Here is a 24,054-nt window from a genome sequence, read left to right on the forward strand (position 1 = left end):
CTGTGCATGGCTGAGTTAGGGTATCCACCAGACCAATTGAGACCATCATTGTTGTTAATAATGGTTAATAAAAGAGAGTCACAGAGTGCTTAAGGCTGGAAGGGATGGACCACATTAACTGTACAATCCTGTTATTTTTCAAATGGGAAAAACTGTGGAGCAGGAAGATGAAGGGACCTGTCCAGGTCATATGGTCGGGTAGCGTGAGAGTTATGATCCAGGCTGACTTAGTCTCCATCAGGCAATTTTCTCAGTAATTTCCCAGAATCCTAAACTCTTCAATCTTCACTCTCCCCTGCCTATGCACAGGGTCTTGTTCTGTCATCCAGGCTAGGATGAAGTGGCACAATACTAGCTCACTGCAGCCTGAACTCCTGGGCTCAAGCAATCCTCCCACCTCAGCCTGCTGAGTAGCTGAGACTACAGGTGCATGCCACGTGCCCAGCTATTTTTTTTTAAATAGAAATGGGGCTCACTACATTGCCTAGACTAGTCTCAAACTCCTGGCCTGAAACAACCTTCCTGCCATGGCCTCCCAAAGTGCTGGGATTACAGGTATGAGTCATCGCACCTGGCCAACTACTTCACTCTTCACTTGCTTCCATTCCGTTCCATTCTGCTCTTTGAATATATTGAGTGGGATTTTCTCACCTTGAGTCTTGGCATTCTCTGAGTGGTTTTTACTTGGACTTACTCTTTTGGAATTTTAGTTCCTGATCATCTAGAGAAGGACTCCCTTCTCTAGTTCCCCCCTCTTTCCTTTTACTCCTACTGTTGCTACTTCTGCTCCTACCAAATGACTTCTGGAAAAGACAAAACTGTTGAGAAAGATTGATCAGCAATTACCAGAAGATCAGGGGAAGGTAGAGAAGAAAGACTAGGTGAAATCAGGGTTTTTCAGAACAGTGAAACTATTAGTGAATAATACTGCAATGGTAGAATCATTAGATTATGCATTCACCAAAACCCATAGAACTTTATCACACAAAGAGTGAATCTTAATATATATGCAAATTACTTTTTATAAATAGAAAGTCAGGGGATTTCAGGAAGCAGTGTGACAAGTGGATACCCCCAAAGTAGGGCGCCTTGTCAGACTCAGTTCTTTGAACAAATGCAAATTGGAAAAGCCTCAGAACCAAAGTCTTTCTGAACTTCTCCTCCCCTCCTGTTTCCCACCCAATTTTATTCCCCAGGGAGAGCCTTAGAAATCAGAATTCTTCTTCCCTAAGGTGGGGGCATAGAAACCAGAACACCTCTTTTCCAAAGCAAGCCATTCAATCTAGACAGGCCACTGTCTCCAGGCTGACTTCTCCTTTAAAGACACTTATTACACAGGCATTCTGTTCCATACCTGGGAAGATGAAATGCTATGCAGAGATGCCTCACTGCATTTGGTCTCAGTCTGTTGTCATTAGATCATACTCTTGTGTCCAATCACATTTCTACACTTTCTATTCTTCATCAAACCTAAGCATAAAATAGTTTTCCCTGGGTCTTTGGATCTTTATTCCTGAAGGCTCCTATGTAACATAAAATTTTGATAACATAAATTTGGTATACTTTTCTCTGGTTAACCTGTCCTTATGGGAGAATCGACCATGACCCTTATGATGGGTGAGAAAAGTGATCACACCTTTCTGCCCCTACAAAAGAGAAAATAAATGTACCATAAATGTGTGAAACCACCTCACTGAAGGGAGTGAGGGAAAAAGATGCGGACACAAATAAGTTTGAAAATCAGTGGAGTGTGCAATACCAAAAGCAAAAGGAGTTGACCATAAGTCCTGTACTGTCATTTACAAGGTTGTTTCTCATTGGGTATGGGTTAACAATTCTGCACCGCTATAACTGTATACTGGGATTAATCAATTATGTGAAAGAATGGTGGATGGTGGGAACAAGGTTTCTGACTGTTGAGTTGGGAATTGACAGATAACTAAGAGGAAGAGGCTAGAATGATCTATATGCTAATGGATAAGAGCTGGAGACATTGGTGAGAACTCATGTTTAGATGATTACATACAGAAATATTTATAGATATGTATATTTCTATGGATATATATAAGAAATGACACCTTAGTACCAACAAGCCTACCGAACACTCAATCTTGGTTTCTAATATCATTCTCCAGCAAAAAGAAATAGAGCTTCTGGGAGAAATGACTGCTTCTAGGACTGGGGCATATACAAGATGAGCTTGGAACATTTGTAGTTCCAGAGAGTTATGAAGCAAACAGAAAACCGAACAAAAACAAACCCAAACCTACATTGATAGGGATATGTCAAAGGGTCACAGGAGTCAACAAAACGAGCTTTTAATGGCCAAAGCTAGAAAAATTTGAGGAACAAATGAAGTAAAGTAGTATGGGACCACAACCCAAAGTATGAAATAAGTATTCATGAGTCCATACTTATATACGTAAATAATTGAATAAATTAATAAGCAGAGGAGGAAAAATCTCCCGCACAGAAGAACAACAAGTAATCTATGAAGACGCTCTACCCTAAAAGAGAGGCAGTGTAATTCTTCACTCCTTAAGTTTGGACTATGCATTGTGATTTCCTTCTAAAGAACACAGTATTAAAAAGGGAGGTAGGGGAGCAGAGGAACTGTACAATAGAGAAAACTGATAAACATTATTTCAACTGGGTGATCAAGGTCAGTATCACTAGTCACAAATCAGGTTGATAGTATGTACCCTTGTTATGACATCATGAAATTGACACTTTACCTCTGTGAATTACCTCCCCAAAATACATGACTCCAGTCTAATCATGATGAAAACATCAGGTAAGTCGCACTAGAGCAGCATCCTACAGTATACGAGAGCAGTGCTCCTAAAAACTTTCAAGATCATCAAAAACAAGGAAAATCTGAGAAACAGTCACAGTCAAGAGGTGCCTACGGAATTATGGCAACTAAAAGCAATGTGGTGTCCTGCAGGGAATCCTGGAACAGAAAAAGGACACTAGGTAAAACTAAGAAGATCAGAGTAACTAGGACTTTGGTTAATCCCATATAAATATGGCTTCATTAATTATAACAAATGTGCCATACTAATCTAAAATGTAATAATGTTTGTGTGTGGAAGGAGGAGGGTTATGGAAACTCTCTATACTATCTTCTCCATTTTGTAAATCTAAAACTGGTCTAAAAATAAAGTTTATTAAAATACTGACTGCATCAAAAATGTCAGTTATTGATATCCTTATAATCCCCTGTTATTTAATATGTTTTTTATTTTTATTCTAAGGTAATTCATTTTATTATAGGAAATGTGAGGAAATATAGTATATTAGGGGTAAAAGAAACACCCCAAACCATTATATTAAGTGTAACTCTTATTAGCATTTTTTACTGCATATCCTCTTTTTTAGGTATACATGGGATTTCATGATTTTTGCTTTTTAATAAGTTGAAGATGTATCAGATATGAAGTTAATATTAGGCAATTCCCTTTTTTCATGTTGCATGGTGTTTGTTTCTTTTCCTTTTTTTTTTTTTATTATACTTTAAGTTCTGGGGTACATGTGCAGAACATGCAGTTTTGTTACACGTGCCATTGTGGTTTGCTGCACCCATCAACCCATCACCTACATTAGGTATTTCTCCTAATGCTATCCCTCACCTACTCCCCACCCCCGATAGGCCCCAGTGTGTGATGTTCCCCTCCCTGTGTCCATGTGTTCTCATTGTTCAGCTCCCACTTATGAGTGAGAACATGCAGTATTTGGTTTTCTCTTCTTGTGATAGTTTACTGAGAATGAAGACTTCCAGCTTCATCCATGTCCCTGCAAAGAACATGAACTCATTCCTTTTTATAGCTGCATAGTGTTCCATGGTGTATATGTGCCATATTTTCTTTATCCAGTCTGTCATTGATGGACATTTGGGTTTGTTCCAAGTCTTTGCTATTGTGAAGAGTGTTGTAATAAACATACGTGTGCATGTGTCGTTATAGTAGAAAGATTTATAATCCTTTGGGTCCATACCTGGTAATGGGATTGCTGGGTCAAATGGTATTTCTAGTTCTAGGTCCTTGAGGAATTGCCACGCTGTCTTCCACAGTGGTTGAACTCCCACCAGCAGTGTAAAAGTGTTCCTATTTCTCCACATCCTCTCCAGCATCTGTTATTTCCTGACTTTTTAATGATCGCCATTCTAACTGGCATGAGATGGTATGTCATTGTGGTTTTGATTTGCATTTCTCTAACGACCAGTGATGATGAACATTTTTTCATATGTTTGTTGGCTGCATAAATGTCTTCCTTTGGGAAGTGTCTGTTCATATGCTTTCCCCACTTTTTGATGGGGTTGTTTGTTTTTTTCTCGTAAATTTGTTTAAGTTCCTTGTAGATTCTGGATATTAGCCCTTTGTCAGATGGATAGATTGCAAAATATTTCTTCCATTCTATAGGTTGCCTGATCACTCTGATGATAGTTTCTTTTGCTGTGCAGAAGCTCTTTAGTTTAATTATATCCCATTTGTCAATTTTGGCTTTTGTTGCCATTGCTTTTGGTGCTTTAGACATGAAGTCTTTGCCCATGCCTATGTTCTTGAATGGTATTGCTTAGGTTTTCTTCTAGGATTTTTATGGTTTTAGGCTTATGTTTACGTCTTCAATCCATCTTGAGTTGATTTTATGGTTTTAGGCTTATGTTTAAGTCTTCAATCCATCTTGAGTTGAATCCATCTTGAGATATAAGGAAGGGGTCACGTTTCGGTTTTCCGCATGTGGCTAGCCAGTTTTCCCAACACCGTTTATTAGGTAGGATATCTTTTCCCCATTGCTTGTTTTTGTCAGGTTTGTCGAAGATCAGATGGTTCTAGATGTGTGGTGTTATTTCTGAGGCCTCTGTTCTGTTCCATTAGTCTATATATTTGTTTTGGTACCAGTGCCATTCTGTTTTTGTTACTGTAGCCTTGTAGTATAGTTTGAAGTCAGGTAGTGTGATGCCTCCAGCTTTGTTCTTTTTGCTTAGGTTGTCTTGGCTATGTGGGTTCTTTTTTGGTTCCATCTGAAGTAGTTTTTTCCAATTCTGTGAAGAAAGTCAGTGGTAGCTTGATGTGGATAGCATTGAATCTATCAATTTCTTTGGGCAGTATGGCCATTTTCACGATTTTGATTCTCCCTATATATGAGTATGGAATGTTTTCCATTTGTTTGTGTCCTCTCTTATTTCATTGAGCAGTGGTTTGTAGTTCTCCTTGAAGAGGTCCTTCACATCCCTTGTAAGTTGTATTCCTAGATATTTTATTCTCTTAGTAGCAGTTGTGAATGAGAGTTCATTCATGATTTGGCTGTCTGTCTGTTATTGGTGTGTAAGGCGGCTTGTGATTTTTGCACATTGATTTTGTATCCTGAGAGTTTGCTGAAGTTGCTTATGAGCTTAAGGAGATTTGGGGGTGAGACAACAGGGTTTTCTAAATATACTATCATGTCATCTGCAGACAGATACAATTTGACTTCCTCTCTTCTGTTTGAATCCCCTTTATTTCTTCCTCTTGCCTGGTTGCCCTGGCCAGAACTTCCAATACTAAATTTTATAGGAGTGGTGAGAAAGGGCATCCTTGTCTTGTGCCGGTTTTCAAAGGGAATGCTTCCAGTTTTTGCCCATTCAGTATGATAATGACTGTGAGTTTGTCATAAATAGCTCTTATTATTTTGTGATATATTCCATTGATACCTAGTTTGTTGAGAGTTTTTAGCATGAATGGGGTGTTGAATTTTGTCAAAGGCCTTTTCTGCATCTATTGAGATAATCATGTGGTTTTTGTCATTGGTTCTGTTTATATGATAGATTATGTTTATTGATTTACATATGTTGAACGAGCCGTGTGTCCCAGGTATGAAGCCAACTTGATCGTGGTGGGTAAGCTTTTTGATGTGCTGCTGCATTCTATTTGCCAGTATTTTATTGAGGATTTTTACATCGATGTTCATCAGGGATATTGACCTGAAATGTTTCTGTTGTTGTTGTGTCTCTGCCAGGTTTTAGTATCAGGATGATGCTAGTTTCATAAAATGAATTAGGGAGGATTCCCTCTTTTTCTATTGTTTGGAATAATTTCAGAATAATTTCAATCCCTTGTAGACAAGTTTTGTATTCTCCAGCTGTCTGTGAGATTAGAATGTGTGCAGATAGCTGAAGAATGAATAGTGCTTTTTGTGTTTCTTAGGCATTACAGGTGAGAAGGATTTACCCAACTTTGAATTCATTATATCATTACTATTTCCTCCAGTTTTATAATGTCCATTCCAAATTGTTCAAAGGTTTGTGAGATTGCTGCTTTTTGATGAGCATTGAAAATATGAACTAAGACTAACATTAATCCATTGTTCGATCTTAATGTCTTTAACAAAGATTGGTCTCTAGTAAAATGCAAAAAAATTAAGTCTGAGTCTGTAAGTGAGATTAAGGCCACTTAGTCCAGTATTTTTTAACTTTAGCATTTCTCTTTCTTCAGAGCTCTGCCAACATTTTATTTGATTTTTACTTTAAAATGCATCTCAAACAAATTAAAATGATAATAAAAACAACACATGAATTTAAATATGCTAATGTCACATTAGTGACCATCATCAAGTCAACTTTAGTTGTCAATGTAGAGTTCCTTCAGAGAACACTTCTCTAGTCATCTTCATGAATACATTTGAATATCATATAAACACATTTTTGGTTGAAAAGTGTATAATTATCACTGTTTAGTTTGGTGTTTGATTTTTACCTTACTTGTAACAAATGTAAAAAAAAAATTACTGGCCCGGCGTGGTGGCTCATGCCTGTAATCCCAGAACTTTGGGAGGCCGAGGCGGGTGGATCACGAGGTCAGGAGATCGAGACCATCCTGGTGAACACGGTGAAACCCTGTCTCTACTAAAAATACAAAAAAATTAGCTGGGCGTGGTGGTGGGCGCCTGTAGTCCCAGCTGCTCTGGAGGCTGAGGCAGGAGAATGGCATGAGCCTGGGAGGTGGAGGTTGCAGTGAGCCGAGATCACGCCACTGCACTCCAGCCTGGGCGACAGAGTGAGACTCCGTCTCAAAAAAAAAAAAAAAAAAAAAAAAAAAAAAATACTAAGGCATATATGTACCAAACACAGTTATGTGACAGTAAGGCAAGATCTAATAATGAATTGTGCCACAGTCTTTCACTGTAGTGTTAGCACTTCCTCTAAGTTGAGTGCTGCTGTGCTCTTCTGGTTCAATTTAGTCAATTTTTCTGAGCTTGTGTGTTTGTTTAGCAAAGGTTTCACTTGTAAATATTTCTGTGTGAATCAGTATTTTCTTCTTAATGTTGGATATTAGTATGAGCATTATTATTACAATATTCAATGTTATTATCATAATAATACATGGGATGGTTAAGTGGATATATTTTTCAGCCCAAGCCTTAACGCAGACTACTTACTTAATTTCCATTCTATCCCTCTTCCTTAAAGGGAACAAGGTTATGTTCAGGGCAACTAATTGTTCAGTTGAAAAGTATTCATGTTTCTCAGCCTCCCTAAAGATGTAAGGAGTGCCTGCTATGGATTTTTAGGAAATTCTGGCTTACTAAATGTGGGGACTATCCCATATTCTCTAGCAATTCCTTCATTATGTCTGGCATCATCTTTCATTAGCATAAAAACCACACCGTAAGGTGAACAGAAACATCAGAGTCACCTGGGACACTGATGACCTCATGAAACTACTCCACTTGTCCTGGATGACCTACCTCCTAACTTTTTCTCAAATGAGAAAAATAAACTTCTATTTGGGAAGCCAACATAGTTAGATTACTGAGGTTTTCTGTTACATGTAATTACTTAAAGACTGTGAAATTCACGGCAGAGTCCAGCCTCCTCATTTTGTAGTGAAAGTAACTGAATCCTACTTTCCTCCCTTACTTGGTAATACTTTATCTAGCAGTGAAACTATATGTTTATTTACTATCTGTCTTCTTCACTAGAATGTAAGTTCTATGAGGTCAGGGATTTGGTCTTTCTTATCTATTGCTATATCCCTAGTACCCAGAAGTCTTGTTTCACACAGAGGAGAAAATCAATGCTCATTGAATAAATGAATGAATCAGTGAGTCCTCAGGGGGTCCAGTGGACTGGATCAGGAAAATGGTAAAATAGAGATTAAGATCCAGCCTCCTGATTACCAGCTCAGTCATCTCTCATTACACTGCTTGATGCTTTGGGAACGTTTTTGAGTACATGGATAGCAACAATAATTTTATACGTGCATTTATTTTCTTTCTTTTTTTCTTTTTTTTTTTTTTTTGCAGAGATGGGGGTGTCACTATATTGTCTAGGCTAGTCTTGAACTCCTGACCTCAAGTGATCTTCCCACCTCAGCCTCCCAAAGAGCTGGTATTACAGGCATGTGTCATGGAACCTAGCTATACGTATATTTAAATGGCAATACATTACAATTCAACTGAATCTATTCGCAAGGTCATCACACTGTTACAGCATCCTCTATTCAGGCCTTACCCAATGCCATTTTGGCCACTTTTCCTGAATTTCCATGATGAGAAGTTATCCCTTAAGTGACACTCTACATGGACCCCTTTCTTGGAAAATCAGAAAGTATATTAGCATATTAAAAGTTCTCATATGTGCTGTAATTTTAAAAATCCGTTTAACTTTACCTTGACACTTTCCAGATTTATTTTCTCTGAGAATGCCCTGCCTGCCTTCATTTTCTGTCTAACCCCTGCTAAAAATTCCAGTGGATTAATATTATACTTTGAAAAACCCTTGGTCTTGATCACTGTAGTTCTAGTTGAGTATTTTAAGTCCTTTCATTTTGTATGATAAAAGCCTTGCTGAGCACTGGTGTCTTATGATAAAAATGCTGCTCTATACAAATGTTCTCCTATTGGGCTAACTCTTCCAGCTGTGAGACCCATGCTGATCAGTTCAATATAAGATCTTCTACATTACTTCCTCCTGCTGGTGCACATAGTCCTAAAAATGCAGCCTTTCTCCTTTTATACAGAGATGATGACCATCATCATCATGTCATCATCATCATCATCTTCTTCTACTGTTAAAGTTGGGACTATTCAATTATTTTTAAACCAGTTGTGCTTCTCTTTCAAATGTGGTGCTAGTGAAATTATTTTAACGATCAGGGTAAGATTGTAAGGTTATTGAGTGCAGCTTTTCTTGACCTAACTGATTCTAAAATTCTATTGAAATTATTCTCCAGACACACACACACACACACACACGCTCATACACACTAACACACTTTTTTCCCCTCCTAACAGTTATATTCTTCAAAAAATCAAACATTTCTCCAACCAGAAGCCTAAAGAGGAAGGTTACCCTGACCTCTTCTGATTCCCTAGTAAATGAGAAAAGAATCAGAAGGTATTGGCTCCCCAAGGGAGCAGGGAGCAGATTATTAACTGGACCATTTTAAAGTTAGTAGGTTTTTATTCTAGCTTTATTGAGCTATAATTGACTAAATGTATATGTATTTAAGGTGTACAATATGATAATCTGATACAGTAATCATTTCACAATGTATACATATATCACCTCATATTCCAATTTTTAAAAAATATAAGAATGCTTAGTATCTACTTCCATAACAAATTTCAAGTATACAATACAGTATTATTGGTAATAACTATAACAATAGTCACCATGGTGTACATTAGAGTTCCAGAACTCATTAATCTTGCAACTGAAGGTCTGTCCCCTTTGACCAATACTTCTCCATACACTGCCCTCCACCCCATCCCCCACTGTCCCCCACACCATGCTCACTTCCTCTTGAGGGTTTTGTGCTTATCTCTACTGGCTGGAGATTCTTCCAGTGTGTTTCCATATAGTAACCTCATTTTCATCTTTAAAGACTCAGATCAATGTCACATCTCAGAGAGGCATTCTCTGATTATATTAACACCATCAGTATTCTATGCAATATATCCTGTTACACTATTGTACTTATTTATATATATGTTTATTATCTATGTCCACTGGAATATAAGCTCTTTGAGGTCAAAGAATTTCATTATTGTGTATCCCTAATGCCTAATAGACAGCATCTCATAACAAGTGCTCTACAAGAATCTGTTGACTCTCTGAATAAATCTAAATTGTTATAAACACATCATTTTCCTCTTTGTCTCTAATCGCTTCCTTCAAACCACTTTCCTTCCAAATTAAACTTCTTGAAAATCAACTTCTTGTCTTCAAAAGCGTGCAGTAGCTTTGCTTTCTAAAAGAATTATATTCCAAACTTCTCTTCCTGAATTTCAAGAGACCAATTTTCTTAACTCACTCTTCTTATGCAAACTTTTTAGCCACTGTTCACCAAAATGAACACTTAGCTGGAAAACCAGTCTTGCTACTTTTTTTTTTTTTTTTTTAGACAGAGTTTCACTCTTGTTGCCTAGGCTGGAGTGCAATGGCACATTCTTGGCACACTGCAACCTCCACCTCCCAGGTTCAAGTGATTCTCCTGCCTCAGCCTCCTGAGTAGCTGGGATTATAGGCATGAGCCACCACGCCTGGCTATTTTTGTATTTTTAGTAGAGACGGGGTTTCTCTGTGTTGGTCAGGCTGGTCTCAAACTCCCGACCTCAGGTGATCTGTCCGCCTCAGCTTCCCAAAGCGCTGGCAGTCTCTCTACTTCTGAGATGGTTCCTTTTTAGTTTCTTATCTTTCCTGTTGTCCTTCCTATGAGGAAGTCTAACCCAGTTCTGCATGTTTCAAGTCCCATCTCCCCAACAGATAACTGCCCCACCCTATAGAAAGCTCTTAATTTTCTGCCATATGTATATTTTTTTGTATTGTCATCAGATTAGTATAACATATATCCTATTTCTTCTTTGTGTGGAAAATCCTCCAGAAAGTCAAGCCTGAATCCTACTATTAAAATACCCCCTCAATCTTCAATCACATTATTCCACAAATAGTATGTCTATTTAAATCAAAATTAATGAGGGACTAGAATGATATCCTATGGATTTAATTAGGAATTATAATTTTTTAGTATTAAAATATAGTAAGCAGTTTATGTTATTAACAATAATGTGTTCCCAGACTTATTCCAGGATTGCAGACACAAGTGTTTAGGATAGCCATGCAAGTTATAAAAATTGGAGAAGAGGGCCTGATGTATGAATATCAGACACAGAGGAATACTCTGTACTTAAATAATTAAACATGTTCTTTATTTTTCTTGAAACATGGGCTTTTCAGATTATCTTTTCTTTTAGCTTTACTAGCCATGGTGACAGAAATGTTTATTTACTGTAAACAATAGTAAAAGCAAGAGTAATGACAAATAGCAACTGCTCTTTGGACTCATTGTTAGGAAGCCAGTGAGATATGGTGGGGATTATGAATCACTGTAGCTACACAATTCCTCCAAGGAGGGCAGCTGTAGCATGTTCAGGGAATATTGCAATATAAAAATGGAGACCCAGTGTTCACCAAACTTCTTCTTTTTTTTTTTCACTGTGGGCCAAAAACGCATTATCTTCTACGTTAAATTATCCAACTTTTAAAGACTCAGATCAATGTCACATCTCAGAGAGTTCAACAGATCTGGGTCCCAAATCTGCAATGTTGATTTTGTACATTTGCAATACTGACTCATAAAATGTACTATGTTGTTAATCAACTAAGCTACAGGAATATGCACTTCATGCATATTCTTCTTTTTCCATAAGGGTTTAACATACATTCATTTTTTTTCCCTCCTTTTCAACATTAGTCTTGATAAATTACCAAAAGTTTAATTTAAAAGTTTGGTATGTATTTTCTCATAACAAAAGTAACATACATCTCTAAAAGTGTGGAAAATACTCAAAAATATATATAAAGTATAATAATTATTCTATACACTGTTATGATTTTCATTCATTTTCTTCCATATTTGATTTGTTATATTTAATTAAATAGTCATGGGTTTATTTTTTATAAAAAGAATTTCTCCATTAAATTAAAGATTCTTAGTAAGCATCATTTTAATGTCTTCGTAGATTTCTTTTTTTTTTTTTTTTTTTGAGATGGAGTCTCGCTCTGTCGCCCACGCTGGACTGCAGTGGCACGATCTCGGCTCACTACAAGCTCCACCTCCCAGGTTCACGCCATTCTCCTGCCTCGGCCTCCTGAGTAGCTAAGACTACAGGCACCTGCCACCACGCCTGGCTAATTTTTTGTATTTTTTTTTTTTTAATAGAGACGGGGTTTCACCGTGTTAGCCAGGATGGTCTCGATCTCCTGACCTCAGGTGATCTGCATACCTCGGCCTCCCAAAGTGCTGGGATTACAGGCATGAGCCACCGCGCTTGGCCGGTAGATTTCTGTTATTTGGATGTGCCATAATGTATTTAGTCCCTCCTCTATCCATGGACAATTAGGTTGCTTCCAGGATTTTTCGTTATAATGAATAATGTTGAAATGAACATTTTTGTGTATAAACTCTGCCTTTATTGTAAATTATTTTATGAGAAATAGTCAATGGAGTCAAATATATTAATATTTTTGAGGCCAAATTGATTTCCAAAAACATTTTGCCAATTTATAATGCCACCAGAATTTGAGAGTGCATGTTTACTGAACCCAGGACATTTGGATATGCTCATGAATGAAAGTTTAAAGGTAATTGATTATTTCATATTTTCACTCCTCTCTTCAAGTCTCCCTTATTTCTGACTTATCTCAGCATACCACGGTTTTTCTTATTTAAAGTGAAAATTGAGGATTCTTCTCCCTTTATCTACAAAATTAAGTCCTTACCCATTTCCACTTTCCTCAATGGAAGAAATGACCTTTATCCTAAGATAATACCACCACATGTGCATTAGTTTTCACCTCTCTCTATATCCTTTAAGATCATGTTCTCTCAGGCATACCTCTTTTCTTCAATATTTTCAATATATCCTACTCTTTTGGTTCTTTCCTCATAGCATATAATAGTACTCAGATTTGTTTCATTAAAAAATCCTTTTCTCATCCTAGTTTTCCCTTCTGGTCCAAATGGGTTCTTTTTAGGAACGATTCTCCTTGTCTGGTATGATCCTTTTACACTCCCTAACCCTAATCCCACCTAAGTATACCTTCCTAGATACAGCAGACAGACCGATTGAAGGAGGTTGCAGCCGAATTTCTGCCTCAACAGAGCTGGCAGTCGAGGCCAAGTTCTGGCAGTAATGGAAGAGAAAGAAGACTGATATGGTCAGTAAGTGTACTGAAAAAAGGAATAAGCTATCAGTTAGTGATTGCAGAACATGAGGACCTAACCTAAATAGTTTAAAGCAGCAGAAAACAAACATAGTAGTAGAAGAAGTAATTAGGGAGAGAAGAAAATACCTCCAATGATGGATGGGCACTAGAAAATACTGAGACTAGCAAGTCAAGTCTGCTTTATTCAATAACTTATTGTTTAACTCATATTAAACACTTTCTACATGCAAAGCAGTGGGAATATAGTGCTTAAGGGGGTATATAATTCATTGTCAATATCAACAGAAGCAAAAAATTTGGAATGATAGGAGCCAATACAGAAACAGATTGGTAAGGGGTCTTCAGAAGGTTTAGGGGGCTTACAATGCTTATATCAGCAATAGCAGAAAGGTCAGTGAAATTCATTTTGCAGTAATACAAGGTATGAAGGAAGAAAATAATGTCATAAGAATGGATGATAGACCAGATGGAGGAAAAAATCAGAAGTAGAAGCTTCAAAGGGTTGGTAGAGACAGTGGTGGGGCTGGAATGCTGGGACATAGGTTCTGATGAAAGCAACTTTGGAAGATGCCAATGATGATCATACAGTCAATTTGGATTTTGATCCTGTTTGAAATAAAGACAAGATAATGCCAATATATTTGCTTGTCTAAAACATATTCTCCAACACAGAGGATAAAATAGTCATTAAAAATTCAAATACATTATGGTGATGTATAGATATTTGTCTCCATATTGGAACTACAAAGCTAATGCAGACTGCATAACATCAGACCATCTCAGATTTCAAGATTGGCTTGATCCCAGAAGATGCAACACATTACAATTTCCTCGTGTAAATCAAAGGGCTCAGACATGTTGATCGACATAACAAGATTGCTTGATGGAGCCTATCAAAATAAATCAGAAGCACATCCATCAAATGTCATTTGAAATATTTCAGGGTTTAATCTCTCAAGAGAAAATAATTTCCATCTAATTAAGTTTTCTGAATTTGAAATCCAACCAGAGCAACACAAATCTAATCAAAGTCCTCTTTACTAATTTAAGACTGTGACAATATCTCCATGTGGAACTAGATGGCCACAGGGCCAATCAGATCATTTTGTCCTTTTTCACTACCATTGCCCTCAGCCAAACCAACAGAGTGAGAATTCCCATAATCTCCAAGGTGTTCACAATGATCAGATCAGTGACATGACTGTTCAAGACCTACTCTGACAATGTTCTGTAGCCCGAAAGTAGGATAAGGAAAGCAAGCAGTAGACAGTATCTGCTCTTGGAAAACTGGAAGTTGAAGGACTGTGTTCAAGTCTAGGTTGGACAAGAAGCCATATGTATAACCTGATTTGCTGTGAATGAGAAGTTACTTAATGACTGAAAACCTTTCTGACAGCTATGTTGGTGTTGTGGAATAATGAAAATGAAGGAAGGTATTGAAGTTTCCATCTGAGATAGACAGCAATTGGTATTTAGCTCTTGGAAGCATATTAAAAGGAATTGTGATGTGAAGTACAGTGATGTTGTGCAGGGACATAAAAGGTCAAAAAACTTGAACTTCAGTGACTCTTTAACATGAATATCATACACACTTAATAGTATCTAATGGGTTGGCTGGCTTATTGATTGACTAGTTGACCTGGCCAAATGCACGGCTTAGAATTATGATTTTTAATCTTGTTGGATGTTCAATAAGGAAACCTTTTGGTTGGGGAAAACTGAACCTTCCTCCTGAGATGGTAGACTCTTTTGGTTCCATTTCCATTTCAGAACAGTACCATATTTATCAAATAATTCCTTTAAGCAGCATTTGAGGAAGTTACGGGATTTTAACTTTACTCATTCGTAAGTGATGAAACATTTGTTATATCCAAAATAATTTATACACATAAATGTACATTATAATGCATACTAATTTGTAATACAAACATTATAAAGAAAAAATAAATCTCATTTAAATTTCTATCTATATGCACTGTGCCCTTGCCCTGTACAAATAGAAGATATCATCATAAAAATAATTTCATTAAAAAGGAACAAAATCATTGTTTTAGTGTTTGCTGAACTAACTCTATTCTGTCTGCCTCCAGGTCATGAGGGATATCATCATATTACTTTCACAAAGTAATATTCTATTTTGGAAAATTCCAAACATACAAATTACAGTATTCTGAACTTTATAGGAAAACCTTAAAATGTTGATATCTCAAGCTTTGTTTCTTAAATAAAATGTTATTTTCATCAACCTCAAATCAGATTATTGAGAAAAGACTCCACATTTTTATAGGCATGAGCATACATTTTGGAATCAGCTTCTGTGTTTGTACCCTGGCTCTACCATTAATTAGTTCTGATACCTTGGGCAAGTTACTTAGCCTTTTTGATGCCTCATTTTATTCATCTGAAGAATAATTAGTTCCAACCTAGAGATGTTGTGGATTCATGAGACAAGTGAATAAGAACTGTAACGGTACATAGTAAGTGTTGGATATGTTTTTTTAAATCTCTCTAAGGAAAAGAGACATTCCAAGGGCCTTGGAACTGAGGCATGCATAGACAGAAAATCACAAGCAGGTATGACTTATATTTGTTGGACAATGAATGCATAACACATGAAACTCTCTGCTTAAGTTTAGGTTTTAAAATATAGAAGGCAAATAGTGTAACTATTATGGAAAACAGTATGAAGTTTCCTTAAAAAATTAAAAGCAGAACTAGTGTATGATCCAGCAATCCCACTACAGGTGTAGTCGAAGGAAATGAAAACAGTATCTCATAGAGCTATCTCTACTCTCATGTTCATTGGAGCATTATTCACAATAGCCAAGATATAGAAACAATCTAAGTGTCTTAAGTGTCCATTGACAAAAGACTGTATAAGGATTCATCTTTATATATATTACATTATATATATTACATTTATATTATATCACTTTATACATGTACACACAAACATACAATGGAATATTGTTTGGTCTAAAAATAAAATCCTGAACATGAATGAACCTGGAAGACATTATGCCAAATGAGATAAGCCAGGCAAAGAAAGACGAATACTGCATGGTCTCATTCATACGTAGAATGTAAAAAAATATAACTCATAAAATCAGAGAGTAGAATGGTGGTTGCTAGAGGCTGGCTGGGGGTTGGGGGAAGTGGGGAGATGTTGGTCAAAGAGTACAAAAAGTTTTAGTTATGTAGGATGAGTAAGTTCTGGAGCGCTAATGTCCAGCAAGATGACTATAGCTTATTGTATTCTATACTTGAAATTTGCTGAGTGGATCTTAAATGTTCTTACTACACACACAAAGGTAACTATGTGAGGTGATGTATACATTAAATAGCTTGACTTTGGTGATTATTTCACAATGTATATGTATCTCAAAACATGACTTCATATATCTTAAAAAAATAGAGGACAGGTCCCTACTTTTTTTTTTTTAAAGTATTATGTAATTTTTATTTTTATTTTATTTTATTTTTAAAATTTATTTATTATTATTATACTTTAAATTGTAGGGTACATGTGCATAACGTGCAGGTTTGTTACATATGTATACTTGTGCCATGTTGCTGTGCTGCACCCATCAACTCGTCATTTACATCAGGTATAACTCCCAATGCAATCCCTCCCCCCTCCCCACTCTCCATGATAGGCCCCGGTGTGTGATGTTCCCCTTCCTGAGTCCAAGTGATCTCATTGTTCAGTTCCCACCTATGAGTGAGAACATGCGGTGTTTAGTTTTCAGTTCTTGTGATAGTTTGCTAAGAATGATGGTTTCCAGCTGCATCCATGTCCCTACAAAGGACACAAACTCATCCTTTTTTATGGCTGCATAGTATTCCATGGTGTATATGTGCCACATTTTCTTAATCCAATCTGTCACTGATGGACATTTGGGTTGATTCCAAGTCTTTGCTATTGTGAATAGTGCTGCAATAAACATACGTGTGCATGTGTCTTTATAGCAGCATAATTTATAATCCTTTGGGTATATACCCAGTAATGGGATGGCTGGTCCCTACTTTTATCATACGAAGCAGATTGAAATAACAGACACTGTAATACAAATTTAGAGAATATGTAAATATCTATTGTCCCAGCTCTTGCTAGAATGAGGTGTTTAAAGACTAAGGGAACCCTGGGAGGCCATTAAAAGTCTCTGCAATAGGCTTGGCATGGTGGCTTACATCTGTAATCCCAGCACTTTGGGAGGCCGAGGCAGAAGGATCCCTTAAGTCCTGGAGTTCAAGACAACCCTGGGCAACATGACAAAACCTTGTCCCTACAAAAAAATTAGGTGGGCGTGGTAGTGCATGCCTGTAGTCCCAGCTACTAGGGAGGCTGAGGTGGGAGGATCATCTGAGCATGGGAGATGGAGTCTGCAGTGAATTGTGACCATACCACTGCACTGCAGCCTAGGTAAGACCCTGTCTCAAAAAAAGAAGTCTCTGTAATTGAATTATATGAATATTCCAACTACTGCACTAGGTCTGGTAATCCAACATGGACTATTTGCATTCCTGCCTGTGATTTCCACAAAATTATGACACTCAGCATCCAGTTTAACAATATGTGCATAGGTAGCATCTGAGGAGTCTGTCTAGCAACTCTTCTTCTTTTCTTCTAATAAATGACCCCGTCTCCCTTTTTGCATCACATAGAGATGGAACTGTCAGTCAGGATGTCCCATCTTTCCCAGCCAAGGGATCAGCCAGGACAATTGAACTTTCCCTTCAGGAATTGAATCTTGAGTGGAGTGACTCAAGGGCTAAAATGGTTGTTGGTAATTCTTTCAGATGGCCATACCCAGAACCCTGTATTAGTCCGTTCTCACACTGCTATAAAGATACTACCTGATACTGGGTAATTTATAAAGCAAAGACGTTTAAATGACTCACAATTCCATTTGGCTGGGGATGCCCTCAAGAAACTTACAATCATGGCAGAAGGTGAAGAAGAAGCAAGGACCTTCTTCACATGGTGGCAGGAGAGAGAAGAGCAAAGGAAGAACTTCCAAACACTGATTAAACCATCATATCTAGTGAGAACTCACGATCAGGATAACAGCATGGGGGAACCACCCTCATAATCCAATCACCCCCGTCTCTCAACATGTGGGGAGTATAGGTCCCTCCCTCAACCTGTGAGGATTACAATTCAAGATGAGAGTTGGGTGGGGACACAGCCAAACCATATCAACACAGCAGAGACTGTTTTTGTTCGTTTGGTTGATTTTTTTGTAACGGAGAACCCTAGTGCTTTGTTTTCTGCTTCTTCCAAAGCCTGTTTCTGAACTTTTCCTTTGGGTCTATGAACTACCAAATATCCTTATGATAATGTCATTATTTTTAACTTAGAATATATTTCTGTTTTACTCAAACAACACCTAATATCAAGAGGTATTACTTAATACAGTGAAGTTCACTTAATGGTTTTCCCTATTTTTTTTTTTTCGATGGTTGATGTAAATTCTTAAAATACAATGTACTAAAAAGAAAGGATATATTTGATTTTTGTAATAAATATTTTTAATACAAGTAAATATTTGTAATAGAAGATCAGCACTGAGCAGACTAATAGAATAGATAATGTATGAAATAGGGGAGAAAGCCAGATGGGAAGAGCTCTACTTCAAATTTGCCCCAGGAATTGAGTATTCCTCTTACTTTTTCTTGTTAAGGACCTTGATCAAGTCGCTTAACCTCTCTTTCAGAGTCAGTTTCCTCATATGCAATGTGGAGATAATAATGCTGTTATTAAAAAGTTTCTATAATTATTGACTGAGATGATGCATAGGAAAGTGCCTGGCATACAACTTAACTCATATTATGAACTTTATAAATAAAAGTCATTTATTATTATCTAAAGAATTATTCAGGTATTTCTCCTTTAGCAGAGAGCGAGGTCTGTATCTATCTTCTTTGCCACTATATCTGTAGTTCCAAGCACAATGCTTCACATATATGATAATAATTAAATATTTGTTGAATAAATGAGTAAAATAAATAAAAGCAAAATAATAAACAGAGCCATTTTCGAGACTACATCACCCTTGATATTTAATTTGTTTCTGGTTTTATTCTAGTTAGATTTTAGAAATTACTAATTTTCATAGATAATATTTTAAATACATGTATCTTGAAGTTTTAGGATTTACTGCAATTACTGAGTAGTTAGAAAGAGGGGCAGTGGGAAACTTATCTTTTAGCTGTTGAATATTCTACCACTTGTTAGCATTTCTTATAAATGTCAACATAAGAGGAGAATGGAGGCTTAGAAATATAGTCCCTGTTCAGTGTTAGATGCCCACTCATTGTCCACAGCATATCAGGAACATGCACATGTCCTTATCATTTAATGGGGTGCTGTTTTTTTTTGCCTACTGTTCTTGTTTGTCCTATTTTTGTCCTAGCAACCTTATAGAGACTTGCATTTTAAAAGAAAGACTTAGGGAATATTGTAAATGTTCTAAGTAATGGCATATATAGAAGTTCAAATACACTCTTAGACTTAATAGTAGATACATTATTCCACAGCTTACACACACAAAAATGGTCAGGCCGGCAGCACATGACCCTTCGGGGAGTATACATTATGTTAAAAATGTAGTATGCATGCCTGTATTCCTAGCACTTTAGGAGGCTGAGGTGGACAGATTACTTAAGCCCAGAAGTTCTAGACCAGCCTGGGCAACATGGAAAACCCTGTCTCTACAAAAAAAAGAAAACATACAAACCCGGGCACAGTGGTGTGCACCTGTAGTCCCAGTAGCTTGGGAGACTGCAGAAGGAGGATCATCTGAGATCGGGAAGTTGAAGCTGCAGTGAGCCAAGATTGCACCACTGCACTCCAGTCTGGGTGACAGAATGAGACCTTTTCTCCAAAAAAAAAAGTGTATCTAAATATTTGGTTTTATACATTTTTTCAAATAGTGCTGTTTTAAAATAATTGTTTTTAGCATTAGTTGAGTGTTATGGCACAAATGATGCATGCTAATTTAGGTCATATTCACAAAATTATAAGAATATTACAGATGATTTCATTGTTAACATAAACGTTAATCATTGGTTCAACATATCTATATACATATTTATATATGTGGTTTACATATATGCACTATATATTGATATAAATGATATTGTTTTATCAAAAACTTACATGCATAATAAAAATCCAAGTGATAAAAGTTTATTCAATGTAAACTAAGTTTCCCTCCCAAGGCAGACCAAGACCCACTTCCTGAATGCCAAAGTCCTACTCTTCAGAGAAAATTGCCATCACTAGTTTTCTCCTTATTCTTGCAGAAATGCCCAACATATATATGTTATTTATGCATATCACTTTTTAAAATTCAATATCAGAGCACTTTTCTGCACTGTGCTTTTTTTAACCGCTTTATCATGGAGATTTTATTCCATATCAGCACATATTAAATGATATATCTAACAATGAAATATGAATGAAAATGTAGTGGAACCCCTGAAGCACCAAGACATGATTCTCCTCCTGATATAATCCTACTTCCCATTTTATGGATAAAGAGGCAGGCTCAAGGAGGTAATGTGAAAAATGAGACAGTGGCCTGGTGCAGTGGCTCACGCGTGTAATCCCAGCGCTTTGGGAGGCCAAGGTGGGTGGATCACAAGGTCAGGAGAGCGAAACCATCCTGGCCAACATGGTGAAACCCCGTTTCTACTAAAAATATTAGCCAGGTGTGGTGGTGCATGCCTATAGTCCCAGCTACTCGGGAGGCTGAGGCAGGAGAATTTCTTGAAACTGGGAGGTGGAGGTTGCAGTGAGCCAAGATTGTGCCACTGCACTCCAGCTAGCCGATAGAGTGAGACTGTGTCTCAAAAAACAAAGCAAAACAAAACAAAACAAACAAAAAAAGAAAATGAGACAGTAACAGAGCAAGGACTAGAGCATTCTGGTTCTCAATCCTGTGACTTTGCATGACACCCTGGAGATAAGTTCAAGAAGTCCTGGAAAAACTGCATCTGGGGAAAACTAAAATATTAAAAGGAAGAGGAAAAAAATCATGGATATAACTATGATGAGTCATTCACACGATTAAATTGCAAAGGGTTCAGGGATCCTGTGTTAAAAGTTTTGCCTGGAAGAGCTTCTATTTCTGACTCAGTTACCGATAAAAACCTGGAGCAGATATTTAGAGCCCTCTGGAGTCTTGCTATGGTTTGAGTCTGAGTGTAATGAGATGCCGCTGCAGTTGCCAGCTCTCTACTTAATTACTAGCCAGTAAGAAGGAACCAGATTCCTTCACCTGCCTCTCTAGTCCCACAGCTGAGCCTCTGCCCTGCTGTGCTCCTAGCTTGGAGAGTGGTGGGTCCAAGGGACCTTCTCTATAGGCTGCCAAGAGTCTAGGCTACTTTTGCTGAGGGTTGTTCTGTTCTGTGCCTAAGCCTTGGGTCCCAGGTCAGCCCAGTACATCAATTAGAGCTCCAGGGGCTCTTTTCGTATAAATGCTCTACCTAATTAGGCAAGATATTTTAGAAGCTAAAAATTCTATGGAGATCTTGCGTTATCAAATACATTGGGGAGACAATCATTTTCTATTATTTTTAATACCTTACTTTTCTCCTAGGCTAAACAAACTCACCAGGGATCTAGCTTCTATATGGAAGCCCCATCTAACTGCATCTCACAAAATAGCCAAATTTCTCCTCTATGGGAACTTGTCTGAGCTATCTTTAGCAAGCCACCATTTAAGTTTACATATAATTGTGAATTCAGAGGCATACCATTCTTCTAATAGATTGCTATAGTTTAACAGACTTAGAAATTAAAGCATTGAAAATATTTAATGAAGCCAATGGATCCTGACTTTCAATTCAGTTCTGTAAACTACTTTTGAGACCGTACTTAGTATATGTAAGAGTCAATATTAGGTATGTGCTGGAGGCCCCTGTCCTGGGAGTCTAGCTCTTCTGTTACCATTCCCTGAACTGTGTCTGTCCCTGAGCTTAGACTGTACTGCTGCACTGCTCCCTGCACATGACAATAACCTGCAGTTTTCCAAGTTTAGGATTAGGGTTGGGCAGGGTGAATGATCAATATGATAGTTTCTACCCCAAGGAGCTCACACTCAAGCAAAGAATGTAATGCATGGATGAGTAGCTATAATACAAGTAGACATCCTTTAACTATCACTTATGCCTTGTGGGTTTTAAGAGGGAATACGGGCCTTGGGGGGTGGGGGAGCTTCTGGTTGGCCAACAATGAAGAGGTGGTGGCAGTGGTGGAAGAAGAGGTGGCAGCACGGGTAAGGAGCCTGGAAACGTGAGCGGGGAGGGTAGGTGGTTTGGACCCCCTGGACCTCCATCGTCTCTAGGAAGCATTTGACTGGAGGAACATTGGGAGCAGCTGCTTTTGGACAAATTCTTCTGTTAAAAAGCCAGTTGATGCCACTTGCTTTTGGAGTGGTGGGTTGGCTGGCTCCTCCAGCTGATGGCATTTTGAGCTATGTGGGCCAGCTGTAGCCAGGGCATCCAATGCGGAGGGGGCCACTCTAGAGGCGGGGCCACCAGCACAATGGGTCAATGTGTCACCAAGTGCAAGAATCCCTCATCGACCCTGGGCAACACTAATGGAGCCCCTGACCCCAGGAGCAAATCGCACAGCAGGTGGGGTGCAGGCCACCGGGAGGAGCAGGTGCCACCCTACGGCAAGCCAGGTGGGAACATCCTCATCAATGGGACCAAGAAGGTGGAGGCTGCTGCTGAGGCCTGCCAGCAGCTGATGCTCGGGAGAGTCCACGTTCAATGCCGAGGAGTCTTCCTCGGCATTGACAGTTGAAAGAACTGTTCAGGTGCTACAAAGACGAGCGGAAGATTGCAATTTTGGAGGAAGGGATGGAGTGTTTTTGCGATGACCTTTGTGTCAACCCCACAGAATTTTGAATGCTGCTCTTGGCTAGAAAGTTCGAGGCTGCAACCACGTGCAGATTCAACAGGAAGGAGTTTTTTGTTGGCGGCAAAGCAGTAAGTGCAGACAGTATTGACGGAATCTGTGCACAGTTCCCTAGCCTCTTCACAGAAGCTAAACAAGCAGATAAATTCAAGGATCTCTACCAGTTTACATTTCAGTTTGGCCTGGATGCTGAAGAAGCACGGCGGTCACTGCACTGGGAAATAGCCATCGCACTGTGCAAACTAGTTTTTACCCAGAACAGTCCTCCGGTATTGGACCAATGGCTGAAATTCCTAAGAGAGAACCCCTCAGGGATCAAGGACATCACCCAGGACACTTGGAATATGTTCTTTAACTTCACTCAGGTGAGGTCCTGACCTCATCAACTATAGCAAAGATGAGGCCTGGCCAAGCCTCTTCGATATGTTTGTGGAGTGGGAAATGGAGCAAAGGAAAAGAGAAGGGGAAGGGACAGGTACACTCAGCCCAGGGCCTGAGGGCTTGTGTCCCAAGAAGCAGACTTAGTGGCTCTGTCCCAGTAGCAGCAGCAAAGATTTGCTACTGCCCTGCAGCCAACCAAGGCATTAGACCTTTCTGGAAATTACTGAAGATCTGGACATTTTCTATTTTACATCTTTCTCTGCCTTGTATCTGAAAGGGCTTTAATATGCTTTATTATATTTTAGGCACTTTTTTCATTTTTTTGTTATTTTTGTTTCTTTTTTTGGGGGGGAGTCTCCAAAAATATTTGAACCTGGCTACATATATTTTGTGTATTTTTGTTTGAAATCTTCCATAGAATGAGCCCATTATTTATTGCACAAATTAGATTTGTGTCTGTGTCTGTGTGTGTGTGTGTGGCAGGGTGCAGAACAGGGAAGGGGGATGGGACTGTTAGGTTGAATTAACATCA

The 24,054-nt window shown here is 38.2% G+C and overlaps 1 pseudogene; it reads left to right on the forward strand.

The window, feature by feature from the left end:
- The first annotated feature begins 22,763 nt into the window (after positions 1-22,763).
- On the forward strand, positions 22,764-23,666 carry LOC112628059 (annotated as a pseudogene).
- The last annotated feature ends 388 nt before the right edge of the window (positions 23,667-24,054 follow it).

The sequence above is a fragment of the Theropithecus gelada genome, chromosome 7a, assembly GCF_003255815.1.
Source record: "Theropithecus gelada isolate Dixy chromosome 7a, Tgel_1.0, whole genome shotgun sequence".
Classification (NCBI taxonomy): domain Eukaryota; kingdom Metazoa; phylum Chordata; class Mammalia; order Primates; family Cercopithecidae; genus Theropithecus; species Theropithecus gelada.